This window comes from Canis lupus, chromosome 15 (genome assembly GCF_003254725.2).
Source record: "Canis lupus dingo isolate Sandy chromosome 15, ASM325472v2, whole genome shotgun sequence".
NCBI lineage: Eukaryota > Metazoa > Chordata > Mammalia > Carnivora > Canidae > Canis > Canis lupus.
In genome coordinates, this window is record NC_064257.1 from 27,839,158 (window position 1) to 27,855,823 (window position 16,666).

Below are 16,666 nucleotides of genomic sequence, written 5' to 3' on the forward strand. Positions count from 1 at the left end.
CGGTTCAGGTTCTGTTGGTAGTCCTTCTCAGGCAAAATCAGGTTTGTGCTTTCTGGGTGAATCTGTGTTAAACCAAAATGACAAAAATCTTAGTTTCCCATGGCACTGCCACTTAGAATGCATACAAATAAACTCCCAGTTAGTCAGGGAGAAAAAAATTGCATTAAAGTGTACTGATTTGTAAATTTGGTCTTTTCAAATGTAGATAATGTTTGCCCCTCCTTCTCCCCCCATATCTTTGCAAAATTTCTGCCCAATGAACTCATTACTGTAGAAACTCAACTATGCCTATGGTCAGTGAATGAAATTCAGGTCTAGGATTAACCTTCATAAACATGCACAATGATTGGGCGTCTGAATTTGAGACAGACAAGGATAATGCTGGAAAGGGAAAACAAAAACAAAAAACATAACTTAGAGACTGTACAATATGATAGATTTATCTAACTTAACTGTTGTCTTTTATATGAGGTAAATCATAGTATTCTAAATGTATAGAAATGAAAGCAAATGTATTTTGAAAACATCAATACCATATCCAATGACGCTTTGGAGAATATAAATATAGCTACTAAATTTACCTTCTTTGAAATTACACAGGTTTAATTAAATTGGATGTATGTCTTTACAGCGACAATAATTTAAGCAACATTAAACACGATTTAAAATATGCAAGAACTTCAGTTAGCAGGCAATAAAATTATTATTTCTGCTCTATCTAGCTACCGTGTTTATATTGAGTTATTTATTTACAATGTACTTTAACGTTATCAGTAATTTCTTGGAAGTGTCAGTAAATGGAAACTAAAATGTTCAATTAAAACATTAAACTTTACTTGTGAAGTACCATATTATAATGATGTTAGTTTATTTTTTATGAATTAGAAAAAAACACGGGGAAAAATAGAAAAAACATGGAAAAGTAATTAGAACAATTAGTTTAAATATCTAAAAAGTCAAATGTCATGTGGGTATTGTTCAACACTTTATTTATTTATTTATTTATTTATTTATTTTTAAACTTTTTTTATTTTTTATTTTTATTTTTTTTTTTATTTTTTATTTTTTTTTTTTTTTAGGATTTTTTTATTTTTTATGATAGTCACACAGAGAGAGAGAGAGAGGCAGAGACACAGGCAGAGGCAGAAGCAGGCTCCATGCACCGGGAGCCTGACGTGGGACTCGATCCCGGATCTCCAGGATCGCGCCCTGGGCCAAAGGCAGGCGCCAAACCGCTGCGCCACCCAGGGATCCCTCAACACTTTATTTAAATTATATAAATACAAAGGCATATAATAGTTCTTAATCACTACATGTCAAGAGTGTTTTACTGTATAATGGACTGTTCCATTTTCTGGTTAATTATTCATTAATTCAACAAATAGATCTTGCCGAAAATGGCCTTATAATTCCTCTCAGCTTGACTAAACTTTAGGAAGTTTTCTTTCCCTTACTCTAGGCCTTTGACCTTTTTCCTTAGAGCATTTACTTTAAATTATAATTGTGAATTATTTTTTCTGCCCCTTTGATATATAAATTTTCTCCCAACCTTTGTCAGTTTTAAAACCCAGATTGTCCAGGACTTTGGAAACCATCCCTTTGAGATGTCATCATTAAGAAAGTAGTGCCTCTATCTCTGAGTCTCCTTGTGAAGGTAGGAGCTTAACTTCAATAAGCACTATTAACAAACACAGGTGGCCTAATCACATTCATCAACCTCACCTCTATCTAACATCTTGCAGTATTTTTTTCCCACTAGTTCATCTCAGCTCTTAAAAATCTCCAATTTTGTATTTCATGAGTTAAGTTCAATTCCCCTCCTCCACCTATGTAATAGTCTTGAATAAAGTCTTCCTTGACTGTTTAACACCATCTGGTACAAGTTTTCCTTTGCAATATGAAGTGTCTTTTACATGCCGGCACACTAGTAAATCGGTTGTAAAGGAGAGAGACATTGTACTTGCTTTCATTGTACCTACAATCTAGTGGGAAACTGATATGTGTAAGTTGACGTGTAAAATACAATGTGGTCAATACCATGACTGCAGGAAGAAAACAGGGCACCTAACAAAAGTGAACAAATAATGAAAAGAATAACAGAATGAGTCTCTTTAAATTTATCACTTCACAAATGGTGAGATATCCAGGTAAACTGGAACAGGAACAATGTTCTAGGAAGAGGGTCCCACGTATATGAAAGCCATTAGGCAAAATAACGTATATGAAAGCCCATAGGCAAAATAAGCACTCCACGTATGGAAAAGTGAGACCAGAATGGCTAGATTGTTTGGTGTGATGCAGGAGAATGCCAGGAAATTAGTTTGAGATGTAACTGGAGGAATACACAAGAGGCATTCATGCAGCTATATAGTTGCTTGTTTTTCTTTTCATCAACACATTAGGGGAGATGATGTAAGCTAAGGTTCAACCTCAAGGTCTCTGATATCAGACTATCAGCCTTTGTTTTTTTAATATTATTTTATTTACTTATTCATGAGAGACAGAGAGAGAGAGAGGCAGAGACACAGGCAGAAGGAGAAGCAGGCTCCATGCAGGGAGACTGACGTGGACTCGATCCTGGGTCTCCAGGATCACACCCTGGGCAGAAGGCAGAGGCTCCACCACTGAGCCACCCAGACATCCCAGACTATCAGACTTTGAAATCTGACTCTATGTCTCACAAGTTGTATATTAGGCAAATAGTCCAACCTCTTTTTGCTCTCCATTTCATGAGTAGGGTATCAAAAAAACGTGATGGCTTTTTTTCAGGATTAAAAAGGAAATCTCACATAAAATAGCACAAGACTTCATACATGGAAAATGAGCGATTATTATGATGATGATGCTTTGATGATGACAATGACAGAAAGCAATCTATGACAATATTGATCATGAACTGACACAGTATATCAGGTCACAAGGGCCATGGTGAAGAGTTTGAATAAAAGAGAAACTACTGAAGCATTTAAACATAGAGAAATATTATCAAGTGTATGTTTTTGAAACAGAATTCTATTTACATTTAAAAGAATATTTTGAAGGTTTCAAAGGGAATGCTGTAATCCAAATCTGTAGAACAGACATAATAGCTAAAATTTTGAGTAAATATTTGTAAGGATATTAATTAAAAGTCAATGCATGCAGAGTGATGGTTTTTTTTAATAGAATGGCCTAATAATAGGGTAAATATACCACTGTTTATTAACTGTTGTCTGGTTATAATTACTAATAGTACAACCCTGTATCCTGTATTTGGGTATTAAGACTACATAGTAGATGTCTTTGTGAGCATCAATTAGTATGTTTTACGAGGGGAGTTTTGTTTATCCAAGCAAATCAGTTGAATGGATGCTGTCTCCAATATATAATATTTCAATAATCACAAAAGGAAAAACTACTCTTTATTTTTGTCATATTTACTTGTCTGGCACTGCTTTATGCTACTTATATGTATTACCGATTTAGTCCTACCAATCCTATGGGTGTAATTGCTATTCCTCTCTCATACATGAGGAAATTAGAGCATATAGAAGTAATCTGCCCAATTTGCATGTGGAAGAGCATAGATTCAAACCAGACAGTCTGGGTCCAGAATTTGTGCTCCAAATCCCTATGTGAAAAGTGCTATAATAGAGTTTTTAGAGTATCTGAAGCACAGAGAGGGCTACTGTAAGCTAAGATGACACTAAAGAATCACACAAAGAACACTGGGGCACTAGAAGGAGAAACTTTCAATAAGGTAGAAAGCACAAAGAGGATACAATAAAAGTAGCTTTAAAAAGGAAGGGATATTTCAGGTAGATTTTAAAGAATGAATAGAACATTTGTCTCCTTGAAAACCAAACATAGTCTACTTTAAAGAAAAATCTATAATGGTACATATCTGCCCCCTGCCCTTCCCAACTAGATCTGACCATTCCACCTTCTACATACCCTTATACTTCTTAAACTTATTTATAAGATATGTTTATTCATCCAAAATAAATATGTAATCAGCAACATTCTGATAGATTTCTATTATACTTAAATGAAAATCTAAAATTCAAACTCCCGCCACAATCATTTTTCTCTTTCTCATAAGCACCAGGCTTCTGCTATTTCTTTCGCTAGTATAATCGTCACTCAAATCTTACATTACCAGATCTATCTCACAGATTTCTTTTTCTATTTCCTACTCCATTTTATATTATTTTTATTTGAGAGAGATATATGGCACCTGTTTATGGAAAGTATGTATTCTTTGCTAAAGAGATTTCTCTTTGTGTTGGGAGAACTCTACCTGCTGTCTCATTCCTGGCTCAATCCACTATACTCCCCACCTTCTGTGACTATTGACAAAATTATTACTAATCTCAAATTCTGCAAGAGCATATACCATGTTAGTTTTTATATTGTGATATATCCTGAAAGAGATCAGAATATGCCACTCCAACATATGCCACTTTTCAATATGGGTTAGTTGAGCTGAAGGTAATTGAGAATCAACAGATGCAGGAAGAAGCCTTCTCACAGTTTCTCTTACATGATTAAAAGCAGAAACTTTAGAGAAGTGAAGACTGCCAAAAATCTCTTCTCCAGGAAATTTTATGGCCACAAAGGAGATGGAGAGTCAGCACCAAGCAAGGTGAGTCTTCATCAAATCAAACAACAACAATAGCAACAAAACCACTTATTAAAAAGGCCCTTGCCTTTCATTAGTTTCCCCATATTACTTACCTTCCCACAATTTATCCTTCCTAGGAACCCAAGTCCCCTTTACCTTGTCTAGTCCATGATTTATTGCCCTTTGTCACTAATATTATATAAACTTCCAAGTCTAATCACGTCCTGGGGGCTTCACTTCTTTACTGTGGAGCCTCCATGGCATGTAAAACTAAAATAAAGAAACCTATGCTTTTTCCCCTGACAATCTGTCTTTTGTCAGTTTAATTCATGATGATAAGGGAAAAGTTATTTTCTTCTGCTCCTATCCCCAGCACCAACACCAATGCCAGACTCAATAAATATTTGATGAATACATGATGTGTGACTTGGCAGGAAACGTGCACTTGGAGTGACTGGTTCATAGGAGACAGCCAATGAAAACAAGCAGTTGAAATTACCACAGAAAGGTTGTTGCAGAGTGTACTATGCTGTATGTAGTCCTCCCCATCACAATTATTTCTAGAAGTTAGATAAGGTCCAAATGTACTTACACAAAATAATAATAATAATAATAATAATAGTAAACAAACCAGCAATAAGTAAATAAATAAATAGGCCCAAATGAGATTGGGATAGGAAGTCTGACAGTTCTGTGGTCATCAAAGACCCAGCCTTCCTGATTTTCCACCTTTAGCCAGTGGCTTCCACCTTCAAAGTGTCTGAGGTATTGTTACTTTAGTGCCAGTCTTTATAGGTTTCAGGAAGCAAAAAATAGGAAGGGAAGAGGGCATAACAAACAAAAACAAAAACAACATTTGGTCAGCCCCCTAAAAAGAGCTATTCTAGACACTGACCTATAACTTCAGCTTATGTCTTATTGAAAACCTCTTCAGAACTGAAACTGAAATGCCGATATTTAGATAAATCTATTGTTGTCTTAAACAATATGGTGATCTATTAGTAAGGGAAATGAGAAAAATAACAACAACTTTTCTTTTCTCTTATGGAAACTTTCCATTTTTAACTTTTTGAGCATTTTATATCCTAACGCTGTGTTTTCTTTTTCACTAAACCCTTAGAGAAAAAATCTTGGCAAAATAATTTCTATTACCTATTTTCCTTAAATTTTCTTCTCCAGAATGTTAAACAAAGGAAGCCCAGGACTAAAACTGGATTCATGGTCTGAAATATTAAGACTTGTGAAATATACTATGGGAAACACAGAGGCAAATCTGAGGTGCATCCCACATATACTTGCGAAGATGCAAGGCTGTCTCCTACGCTTTGTCCACATCAAATATATCCTCATCAGCAACCTGATGAGATTTCAACATCTTAACTACTCCCAGTCCTTGACTCTTCTCAACTCTTAAGATGCCTCATTCAGTCAATCCTTGATGTTAAAAACTATCAAAGGTAAGCCATGGCAACGGGAAGGCATTCTTCTTTGGCTTTTGAATGTGTGTTTTTATGTGTCTGTGTGCTTGCATTGTAGTGGATGCTTGTTATTTTGGCTCTTATTTTCTTTTTTTGGCTCTTATTTTCACATCAAACAATGAATCTATGCTGTGATGACCTGAATTGGGACCAAGTTCTGCAGCTCTACCGTTTCTTCATTCTGCCTCTTTGCTAAATTTTCCTGTTACTTGTTCTAAGTTGAAAATAGAATTATCTGCCAGAATGAAATGAGAATTACAGATTCTCAAATTTATCCCCCTAACTCTGTTCTCTTAAATATAACCTGATATTTGAATTTCAAAGACATGCTCTTTGTCTAAATAAATGGAGTAGAAAAGTCAAGAAAATAACCACTTAAGAAAAATATGGGTGCTTTTGATAAACCTGAGAGGAAGATGTTCTGTCCAAAGAATGAGGAGTGAGAACAATTCAAAATGAAATTATGTTTGTGTTCTTACTTTTAAACTAAGTTTAGGAATTCTTCTTTCAAAAAAGAGTTTTTTAATTGATTAGGTAAGTCTTTGAGAAACTAAACAGACTACTTTTTATTTCATGACAGTTTTGTTATTCAAAAGAAGAAAAGCTTATGCATGCAATAAAAAACAAAACCCAAAGAATCCTGACTTCTGAAAAATAGCACTTTAAAAGTTTTTGCCAAACATTGTTAAGCAATACCCTTAAATGTAATTATATTCTCTTCCCTACTCTTTCTCTTTGGTAGTTTAGAAGTATCAGACAGATATCAATTGATTGTAACTTATACACATTGAATGGAGACTACCGATGTGTTTAAAAATCCCTAAAACACAAAAGACTAAGTTGAGGAAAATGTCACTTCTTTTAAGTGTTAAATAGCCAATAACACAGTTCTCTTTTTTCTCAGTGTCTGTGAATGGGTGATGTTGGGAAGACATCTAAAGGACCAAACATAAGCTGTCTCAAGACAAGACTGCTGCCCACTGGATTAATTATGTGATATCTTTAGCCAGCAAATAGCAGCTTGCTTCTATCTAGTTTGGGACAATTATTTATAGGTACATACATTTTTTAAAGTTCATATATGTCCTATAAAAATTCCTAGGGAGAATGCTAATAAAATTATTAAAGAAATATTCTATTATTTGTATATCATAATCTTGGGTGTTCATATTTTTGTTTGAAAATTTTTACACAAAACTTCTAGATAGATGTATCAATATAATTCCCATATAATACAAAAATATGCAATAACACTCATTTTTTTTTATAAAAACATCATACATAAAATTTCTTTTTATCCCCCAGCTTTATTAAGGTATAAGTGGCAAATAAAACTAGGATTTATTTAAGATGTATGATGTAATGTTCTATTATATGTATGCATTGTGAAATGATTATGAAGATCAAGCTAGTAAACGTATCCACAAACTCACATATTTTTTCTTTTTGTGATGAGAACATTTAAGACTTACCCCCTTAGCAAATTTTAGGTTGCAGTACAATATTACTAACTATAGTCACTATGCAGTACATTAGATCTCCAGAATTTATTCATGCTGCATAACAGAAAATTTGTACCACGTGGCTAATATACCCTATTTCCCCAACCACCAGTAACCACTAGTCTACTTTCTATTTCTATGAGTTTGACTACTTTAGATTCTACATATAAGTGAGATCATGAAGTATTTGTTTTTCTGTGCCTAACCTATTTCACTTAGCAAAATGTCCTTTAAGTTCATCTATTGTCACGAGTGACAAAATAAACTTCTTCTTCAAGATGAACAATATTGTATTGTAAATAATTTTCCATTCCATTGTATGTGTGTGCGTGGTGCACACACATCACATTTTTGTTTATCCATTCATTTGTCAATAAAGATTTAGGTTGTTCCCATATATTAGCTATTGTGGATAATGCTACAATAAACATGGAGGTAACAGCTTTCTGAGATAATGATTTTGTGTTTTTTGGATATATACTTAGAAGTAGGATTTCTGGATCAAATAAGAGCTCTATTTTTGTTTTCTTATAGGTTTACTCATTTATTTTAGAGAGAGAGGGAAAGAGAGAGAGTGAGCCGGTGGGAGGGGGGAGAGGGAAAGAATCTCCAGCAGATTTCCCACTGAGCCCAATTAGGGGCTCCATCTCAGGACTCTGAGATTGTGACCTAAGCAGAAATCAAGAGATGCTTAACCAACTGAGCAACAAGCTGCTCCATAATAGCTCTATTTTCATTGAGGAACTTCCATACTGTTTTCTATAATGGTTATACCAATTTACATTCCCACCAACAGTACTCAAAGGTTCTTTTTTTCCCCTCTTCATGTTGCCAACATCTGTTAACTTTTAAAGCAAAATTCAAGTATAACTAAATATAGTTATATTAGTCTTAGGTGTTCAATATAATGATTAGCAATTCTATACATTACTCAGTGATCATCATGATAAGTGCACTCTTAATCCCCTTGATCTATTTCACCCATTCCCCTCCCATCCCCTTCCCCTCTGGCAACCACCAGTTTGTTCTCTATATTTAAGAATCTAGTTTTTGTTTGTATGTTTTTCTCTTTTTTTCCTTCTTTCTTTGTTTCCTAAACCCCACATATGAATGAAATTATATGGCATTTCTCTTTCTCTGACTTATTTCAGTTTGCATATGCCCCCTAGATCCATCTATGTTGAGGCAAATGGCAAGATTTCATTCTTCTTTTATGGCTGAATAATATATATGCATACATATATGGAATATATTTGGAATATATGTATTATACATATTTTATATATACATATATATAATATGAGATATTATATATATATATATATACACACACACACTACATCTTTTTTATCCATTTATCTATTCAGAGATAATAGGGCTGCTTCTGTATCTTCACTATTGTAATTAATGCTGCAATAAACATAGAAGTACATATATCTTTTCAACTTAGTGTTTTTGCTTTCTATGTAGTAAATACTAAATTGTATGGTAATTATATTTTTAAGTTTTTGAGGAGCCTCTATCAAATGGGAGAAGATATTTGCAAATCATATATCCAATAAGGGGTTAATATCCATATAATGAAAAATGTATACAACTCAATACCAAAAAAAAAAAAAACCCAAATAATCCAATTAAAAAAATGGGTAGAGGACATGAATAGATTTTTTTTCCAAGAAGACATTACAGATGGCCACAGACACATGAAAAGATGCTCATCTTCAGGAAAATGCAAATCAAGCAGGACCCATCTATTTGCTGTCTACAAGAGACTCATTTTAGACAGAAGGACACCTACAGCCTGAAAATAAAAGGTTGGAGAACCATTTACCATTCGAATGGTCCTCAAAAGAAAGCAGGGGTAGCCATCCTTATATCAGATAAACTAAAATTTACCCCAAAGACTGTAGTGAGAGATGAAGAGGGACACTATATCATACTTAAAGGATCTATTCAACAAGAGGACTTAACAATCCTCAATATATATGCCCCGATGTGGGAGCTGCCAAATATTTAAATCAATTATTAACCAAAGTGAAGAAATACTTAGATAATAATACACTTATACTTGGTGACTTCAATCTAGCTCTTTTTATACTCGATAGGTCTTCTAAGCACAACATCTCCAAAGAAACGAGAGCTTTAAATGATACACTGGACCAGATGGATTTCACAGATATCTACAGAACTTTACATCCAAACCCAACTGAATACACATTCTTCTCAAGTGCACATGGAACTTTCTCCAGAATAGACCACATACTGGGTCACAAATCGGGTCTGAACCGATACCAAAAGATTGGGATCGTCCCCTGCATATTCTCAGACCATAATGCCTTGAAATTAGAACTAAATCACAACAAGAAGTTTGGAAGGACCTCAAACACGTGGAGGTTAAGGACCATCCTGCTAAAAGATGAAAGGGTCAACCAGGAAATTAAGGAAGAATTAAAAACATTCATGGAAACTAATGAGAATGAAGATACAACCATCCAAAATCTTTGGGATGCAGCAAAAGCAGTCCTAAGGGGGAAATACATCGCAATACAAGCATCCATTCAAAAACTGGAAAGAACTCAAATACAAAAGAACAATGAAATGTCATTTCACACCTGTCAGCATGATTAAAATTAAAAAAACATAAGAAATAACAAGTGATGGTGAGGATGTGGAGAAGAAAGGAACCCATGTGCACTGTTGGTAGGAATGCAAGCTAGTCATTTAACATTTTGATAACAGCCATCTTAACAGGTTTGATGTGGTATTTCATTGTAGTTGGTTTATGTTTTCTTAATGATTAGCAGTGTTGAGCATCTTCTCATATACCTGTCAGCCATTTGGATATCTGCTTTGAAAAAATTTGAAATTTTAATTTTTTCTTAATGTAGGCATTTATCACTCTAAATTTTCAGAATTGCTATTACTGCATCTAAAAGTTTTGATAAGTTGTATTTGAGTTTTTAAATATATATATTTATTTCCATTTCCTTCTTTGACTCATTGGTTGTTGAGGAGTCTTTTGTTTAATTTCTACATATTTGTGAATTTTCCAATTATCCATATGTTACTGATTTCTAGTTTCATACCATTGTGATTGAAAGGATACTTGATATGTTTTCAATTTTTTGTTTTGTTTTGTTTTAATTTGGTAAGATCTGCTTTCTGGCCTGGCATAAGCTCTATCCTAGAGAATGTTCCCTGTGTGCCTGAGAAGTGTGTGCATTCTGCTGCTGCTTCTGAATGACATGTTCTGCATATATCTCTTAAGTCCCTTTAGTCCAGAATGTTGTTCAAGTCCACTTTCCATACTGATGTTTTGTCTGGATGACTTTTCCTTTGTTAAAAGTGGAATACTGGGACGCCTGAGTGGCTCAGTGGTTGAGCATCTGCCTTTGGCCCAGGGCGTGATCCTGGAGTCCCGGGATCAAGTCCCACATCAGGCTTCCTGCATGGAGCCTGCTTCTCCCTCTATGTCTCTGCCTCCCTCTCTCTGCGTCTCTTGTGAATAAATAAATAAAATCTTTAAAAAATAAAATAAAAGTGGAATACTGAATATTGAAATTCCTACTATTATTCTATTGCTTCTATTTCTACTTTCTGATTTGTTAATACTTGCCTTTCATATTTAGGTGTTGTGATGTGCGCAGATACATTTACAAGTGTTATATCCAATTGATAAATTGATGCTTTTATCATTATATAATGATCTTCTTTGTCTTTTATGATAGTTTTGACCTAAAATATCATATGTCTAGCAATTCCACTACTGGATGTTTACCCATAGAAAACAAAAATATTAACTGAAAAAAAATACATGCACCCTGATGTTTATAGAAGCATTTTCTACAATAACCATATTATGGAAATAGCCCAACTTTTCTTCAACTAATGAATGGATAAAGAAGATGTGGTATATATATATACCATATATATATATGGAATACACTCAGTCATAAAAAAAGAATGAAATTTTGCCCTTTGCAATGACATGGAAAGAGTTAGTGTGTATTATGCTAAGCAAAATAAGTCAGTCAGGGAAAGACAAATAACACATAATCCCATCATTCTAACATAATTATTGTCTTTAAGATAATTTAGAAAAGCAGCTTCTGAAGAATTATCAGAAACTATTACTTCACTTATATGTGAATCTAAGAGCAAAACAAACAATAAGAACAACAAAGCAAAACAGATCTATGAAAACAGAGAATAAAGTAGTGGTTGCCAGAAAAGAGGAGAGTTGAGGGATAGGCAAAAATGAGTGAAAGATAGTGGAAAGTACAGGCTTTCAGTTATGGATGAATAAGTCATGCAGATGAAAGAGAAAGCATAGGGAATATAGTTAATTTTTTTTTTTTTAGTTAATGGTATTAAAACAGCAATGTATGGTGACAGATGGTAGCTACACTTGTGATTATTGCATGAGGTATACAGTTGTCAAATCACTATGTTGTAGACCTGAAGTTAATGTAACATTGTGTGTCAACTATACTTCTATAAACCGTATAAAAAAATAAAGTGAGTCTCTTGTAACATTTCATTGGAATTTATTTTCTACCCATTTTTTAAAGGTTTATTTATTTATTTATTCATGAGAGACACAGAGAGAGACACACAAGCAGAGGCAGAAACAGGCTTCATGCAAGGAGCCTGATTTGGGACTCTAACCTGGGTCTCCAGGATCAGGCCCTGGGCTGAAGGTGGTGCTAAACCACTGAGCCACTCAGGCTGCCCTAGATTTTCTTTTAAATAATTAAGATCAACTCCTTGGATATTTGTATCCTATATATATTTTTATTATTATAATACTCATTTAAAGAGGAACTACATGCACTGACTAACTGAGGTATTTGTTAAAATTATTTGGTTAGAACCCATTAGCAATTTTTTGGAAACTAAATGTATTATTACTTGCATTTATTTTCATTATATATTATAGATGTGTGGTCACTATGCCTTAAGAATCTCCTGGTGAGTTAACACACACGGACCTGGGGTATATTTTCATACATAATTGTCTGATATTGTGAATGGAGAATTGGAAAGATTCTACATGATTTTATCTTCCTGAAGAAAAGATTTACTTTACCCTTTGGTAGGACTTTAAAGTACAAAAGATTATCTTAATTCAGTAAAGCATTCAGATAATTTAGGTGCAGGTTTCAATCTTTGTAAGTCTCACCATATTTCTACTCATTTATCATTTTAATACATTTTTTATAATAGAGTGACATATTTAATATTTAATCTTCATGAGGTTATGGTGGAACTTGCATAATCATACATTTTTGGTGAAAATATAAATTGATATAATGTCTTTTTAGGGAGTCTGTGATTTATTTACTTTTATTGTTCATTTCCATGTTTCTTTGTTTTTACTTCTACTGGAGACAATCTGGATTTGTACTTAGAGGATCTTTTTTAAAAAAATAATTTTGTTTTGTTGAATATTTATGCATATTAAGAAGAATTTGGGGCAAAGTGTTCTCTGTCCAAATCAACAAATCCTTTGGACTTGTTTCTCTAAGCCTTTACTCTAATTTTACAAACAAAATGTTGGATGCTTCTGGTGGAAAACTTTGGTTGTTTTTGGTTAACTAACTTGATTTTAATTGTTATGAAATATTCACATTCAACCAACGTGATTTCTGAAACCCCTTCCCAAGATACAGCAGTAAATGGCATTTATCTCAAGTAAGATACATTCATGCCTAAGCAGATCTCTGGCCTGGAAGTGGTGGAGCAGAGAGGGTTGGAAGGAAGGGCATTTCTACATAACGGAAGTTGTTTAGTTACAAACCTAGGCCAAATTTGCCTCATGTTCTTTTCTTTCTCTCGTATATGCAGTATAAGATGTTTTGTTTAACCATGATTTTTAATAATGACTATATTCTTCCTATTTGACAGTTTCTAACTTATGTAAACAACCAGAAGAGATGACTATAATATACATGTATTTGAAATACCTTCTGTGATGCAGAAATGATGCATAGAATAATCATGAACAATAAAATCTTGCCTAAAGTAGAATCAAAGTAGAGGAGGGATTGTTGAACACATTTCTCAATTTTAACTACATAAAAATTTAAAATTAAAATGAAATAACACATAATCCCATCATTCTAACATAATTATTGTCTTTAAGATAATTTAGAAAAGCAGCTTCTGAAGAATTATCAGAAACTATTACTCAATAATTTCATTTCTGGTAATTAATTCTGAGGAAATCAATCAATCAAGAGAAAATACAACTTTGTGCGTTTTTGTTTTTTTTTTTTAAGAGAGAGAGAGAGAGAGAGAGAGAGTGGAGCAGAGGAACAGAGAGGAGAGAGGGAGAGGGAATCTTAAGCAGGCTTCATGCCCAGTGCAGAGCTGGATGCAGGGCTTGATCCCATGATGCTGAGATCATGACCTGAGCTGAAATCAGAAGTTGGACACTGAACCAACTGCACCACCCAGGTGCTCCAAGATACATTTTAATATTAATTTTAATGACTAACGTTTTAAACAATTTGAATATCTGACTACTGTAAAATTATTGCACACCAACTTAATCAGTCCTTAAAATTAAAACTGTGATGACACTAGCTACATGAGATATCCATTCAATGTAATATATAAAAATTATGTCAAGACCAGTATAGTGGGATCCCTGGGTGGCACAGTGGTTTGGCGCCTGCCTTTGGCCCAGGGCGCAATCCCAGAGACCCGTGATTGAATCCCACATCGGGCTCCCGGTGCATGGAGCCTGCTTCTCCCTCTGCCTGTGTCTCTGCCTCTCTCTCTCTCTCTCTGTGACTATCATAAATAAATAAAAATTAAAAAAAAAACCACTATTGTAAAAAGTAAAATTATTAATTTATATCATCAAAAAATAAAAGGACCTGAGAAAATATGAAACAGCTGCATTAGGATAATTGGATTACTGCGAGTTGCCTATTATTTTTCATTATTATTTTTAGCTTTAATACATAAAAGTCATGGGAAAATTTAAAAAGTAGAAAATTAGAAACAAATAGGAAGTGTGTTTATATAGTACTATGGAATAAATAGCTACGAGCACTTATTAATTGATACTGTTTTGGAATCAGGCTTAGTCTACCAATTAATTACTTTAATTAATTATTTTTTATTTTTTATTTTTATTTTTTTAATTAAATTTTTATATGCAGCTTTGCTTTATTAAACTTTTGTTATAACTAGATAGTTTTTTTTAAAAATCCCATAACTTAAATTTTAAAGGTAAATTCTATGTCTTATTCAAATTTTTATGCACTAATATTTAAAACAATGGCTTAAACATGGAATGTTCTTGATGAATATCTTCTGAATAAATTTGAGGCTAGATAATTTTGATACCTTTTTAAAAGTTAATTTTGAGTAAATAATGAACTACATGAATCAAACAATGGCAAAAGAACAGTGAAAAAAATAATTCTCCCTTCCATCATTATCTGCCAGCCACTTTTCTCTTACTACATATACAAACAAAAATCTACATGTAATATTTTCCTCTTTTTACACAATGAGAGCATTCTGTACATTATTTACTGCATATTGCTTTTTTTCCAATTGACAGTATATCTTGGAAATCTTTCCATATCACTATATGTTTGACCTTCTTCATTCTCTTTTATGATCACATACCATTCCATTACATGGATGTATCATATCTTTTCCTCATTCATAAACATCTTTTTGTTTGTTTTTAATTTATCAGGCATTTCCAAAGGTTTTTTAGTTGTATTGTCAGTCTGTTACAAGGCACCAAAGTCAAATGTGAACTTCTTCATGTTTTTTTTTTTTTTTCCCAAAGCTTATTCTCACACAACCTATCAATTTTTTTAGGAAATTCTGCAGGTTTTACCTTAGAAATATATCCAGAATTGAGCTGCTTTCCACTGTGTCATCTCTCACCTGGATTAATATAATTACCTCTTAAATGGTCTCTGCCTTTCAATGCTTGTCTCCTTTGCAGTTTAGTCTTCAAACAATAGATAGTACGAACTATCTTTTTAAAATAGAAGACATAGACATCTATCACTATCCCTCCCATTAAATAAAATTAAAACCCTAGAATACATAAACAAGTATTTTTATCCTCTGAAGAAAATAAATAATATCAAGTAGAATTTGATATCCTGAAAAATAAAAACTCAAAGAAGAAAGATTTGTATAGGGATGAGTTCTCTCCCATCCCTGGCCTAGATTACAGAGTAGAATGAATCCTAAGACCATGCAATGTGCAGCTGATAAAAGCTCAAATTTCTTATGTTTTGGATTTTCTCTTTTAATGCTCTTAGAACTGACTGAAGTCAAGTAACAGTCATGAAGCTAAATTCTTATGGAGATGATAGTGGATGGTGGTAGCAGTGGTGGTGGCACCAGTGGACTTGCAAAGTTATAACAATTGCTTTAAAATCTTTACTGATATTCCCAAAACAGGTTATTTTGTCTCTGAAGTCATTTTCTCTAAATGTATTTTTTTTCTTGACAGTTGTTGAGGTATGCCTAGCTCTTTCATATGCTGATTGATAAAGGGTTATATTCTGCATATTTTAAATATTATATGAAACTGTAGGTCCTATTAAAACCCTCTGAAAATTTTTGTTTTGTTCTGTTTGTTTTAGTCTGCAATCAACCTGGTTAGATTCAGGCTGAATGCCATGACCCAGCTTCTATTCACTATAGTTCTAATATCATTATACAAAATCAAAGAAAGAAAAAAGCTGAGACGATAAACTGAAATCCAATAAGATACATAATACCTAAATCCAACTATATCGATAATTACATTAAATATAAATGGGTTAAATCTACCAATTAAGAAAACTTAATCCTTATTGTCAGATTTTATTAAAACAACAACAACAAAAATATTCAGCAAGGTATTCTTCAGGAAACACATTTTTAAAAATATAATTATAAAGAAGTTTTACAAAACATGATAACAGTAATCAAAAAGAAAGCTGGAAATCAAAAGAAAGTTAATATCAGACTAAATAGATTTCAGAATTTACCAATGATGCAAAATAAATTACATAAAACAAACAAAAAAGGCAATTCTTCAGGAAGGTGTAGCA

General features: G+C 33.3%; 1 protein-coding gene across 5 annotated transcripts in view; it reads right to left on the reverse strand.

Annotated features, from left to right (window-relative positions):
- Positions 1-16,666, reverse strand: part of MGAT4C (MGAT4 family member C) — a 717,101-nt gene that overhangs the window by 322,700 nt on the left and 377,735 nt on the right. For all 5 annotated transcript variants that reach the window (XM_035698743.2, XM_049094033.1, XM_025438740.3 and 2 more), the window contains one exon: positions 2-62. The gene's annotated coding sequence lies outside the window, so the exon portion shown is untranslated. The remainder of the gene's footprint in view (position 1; positions 63-16,666) is intronic.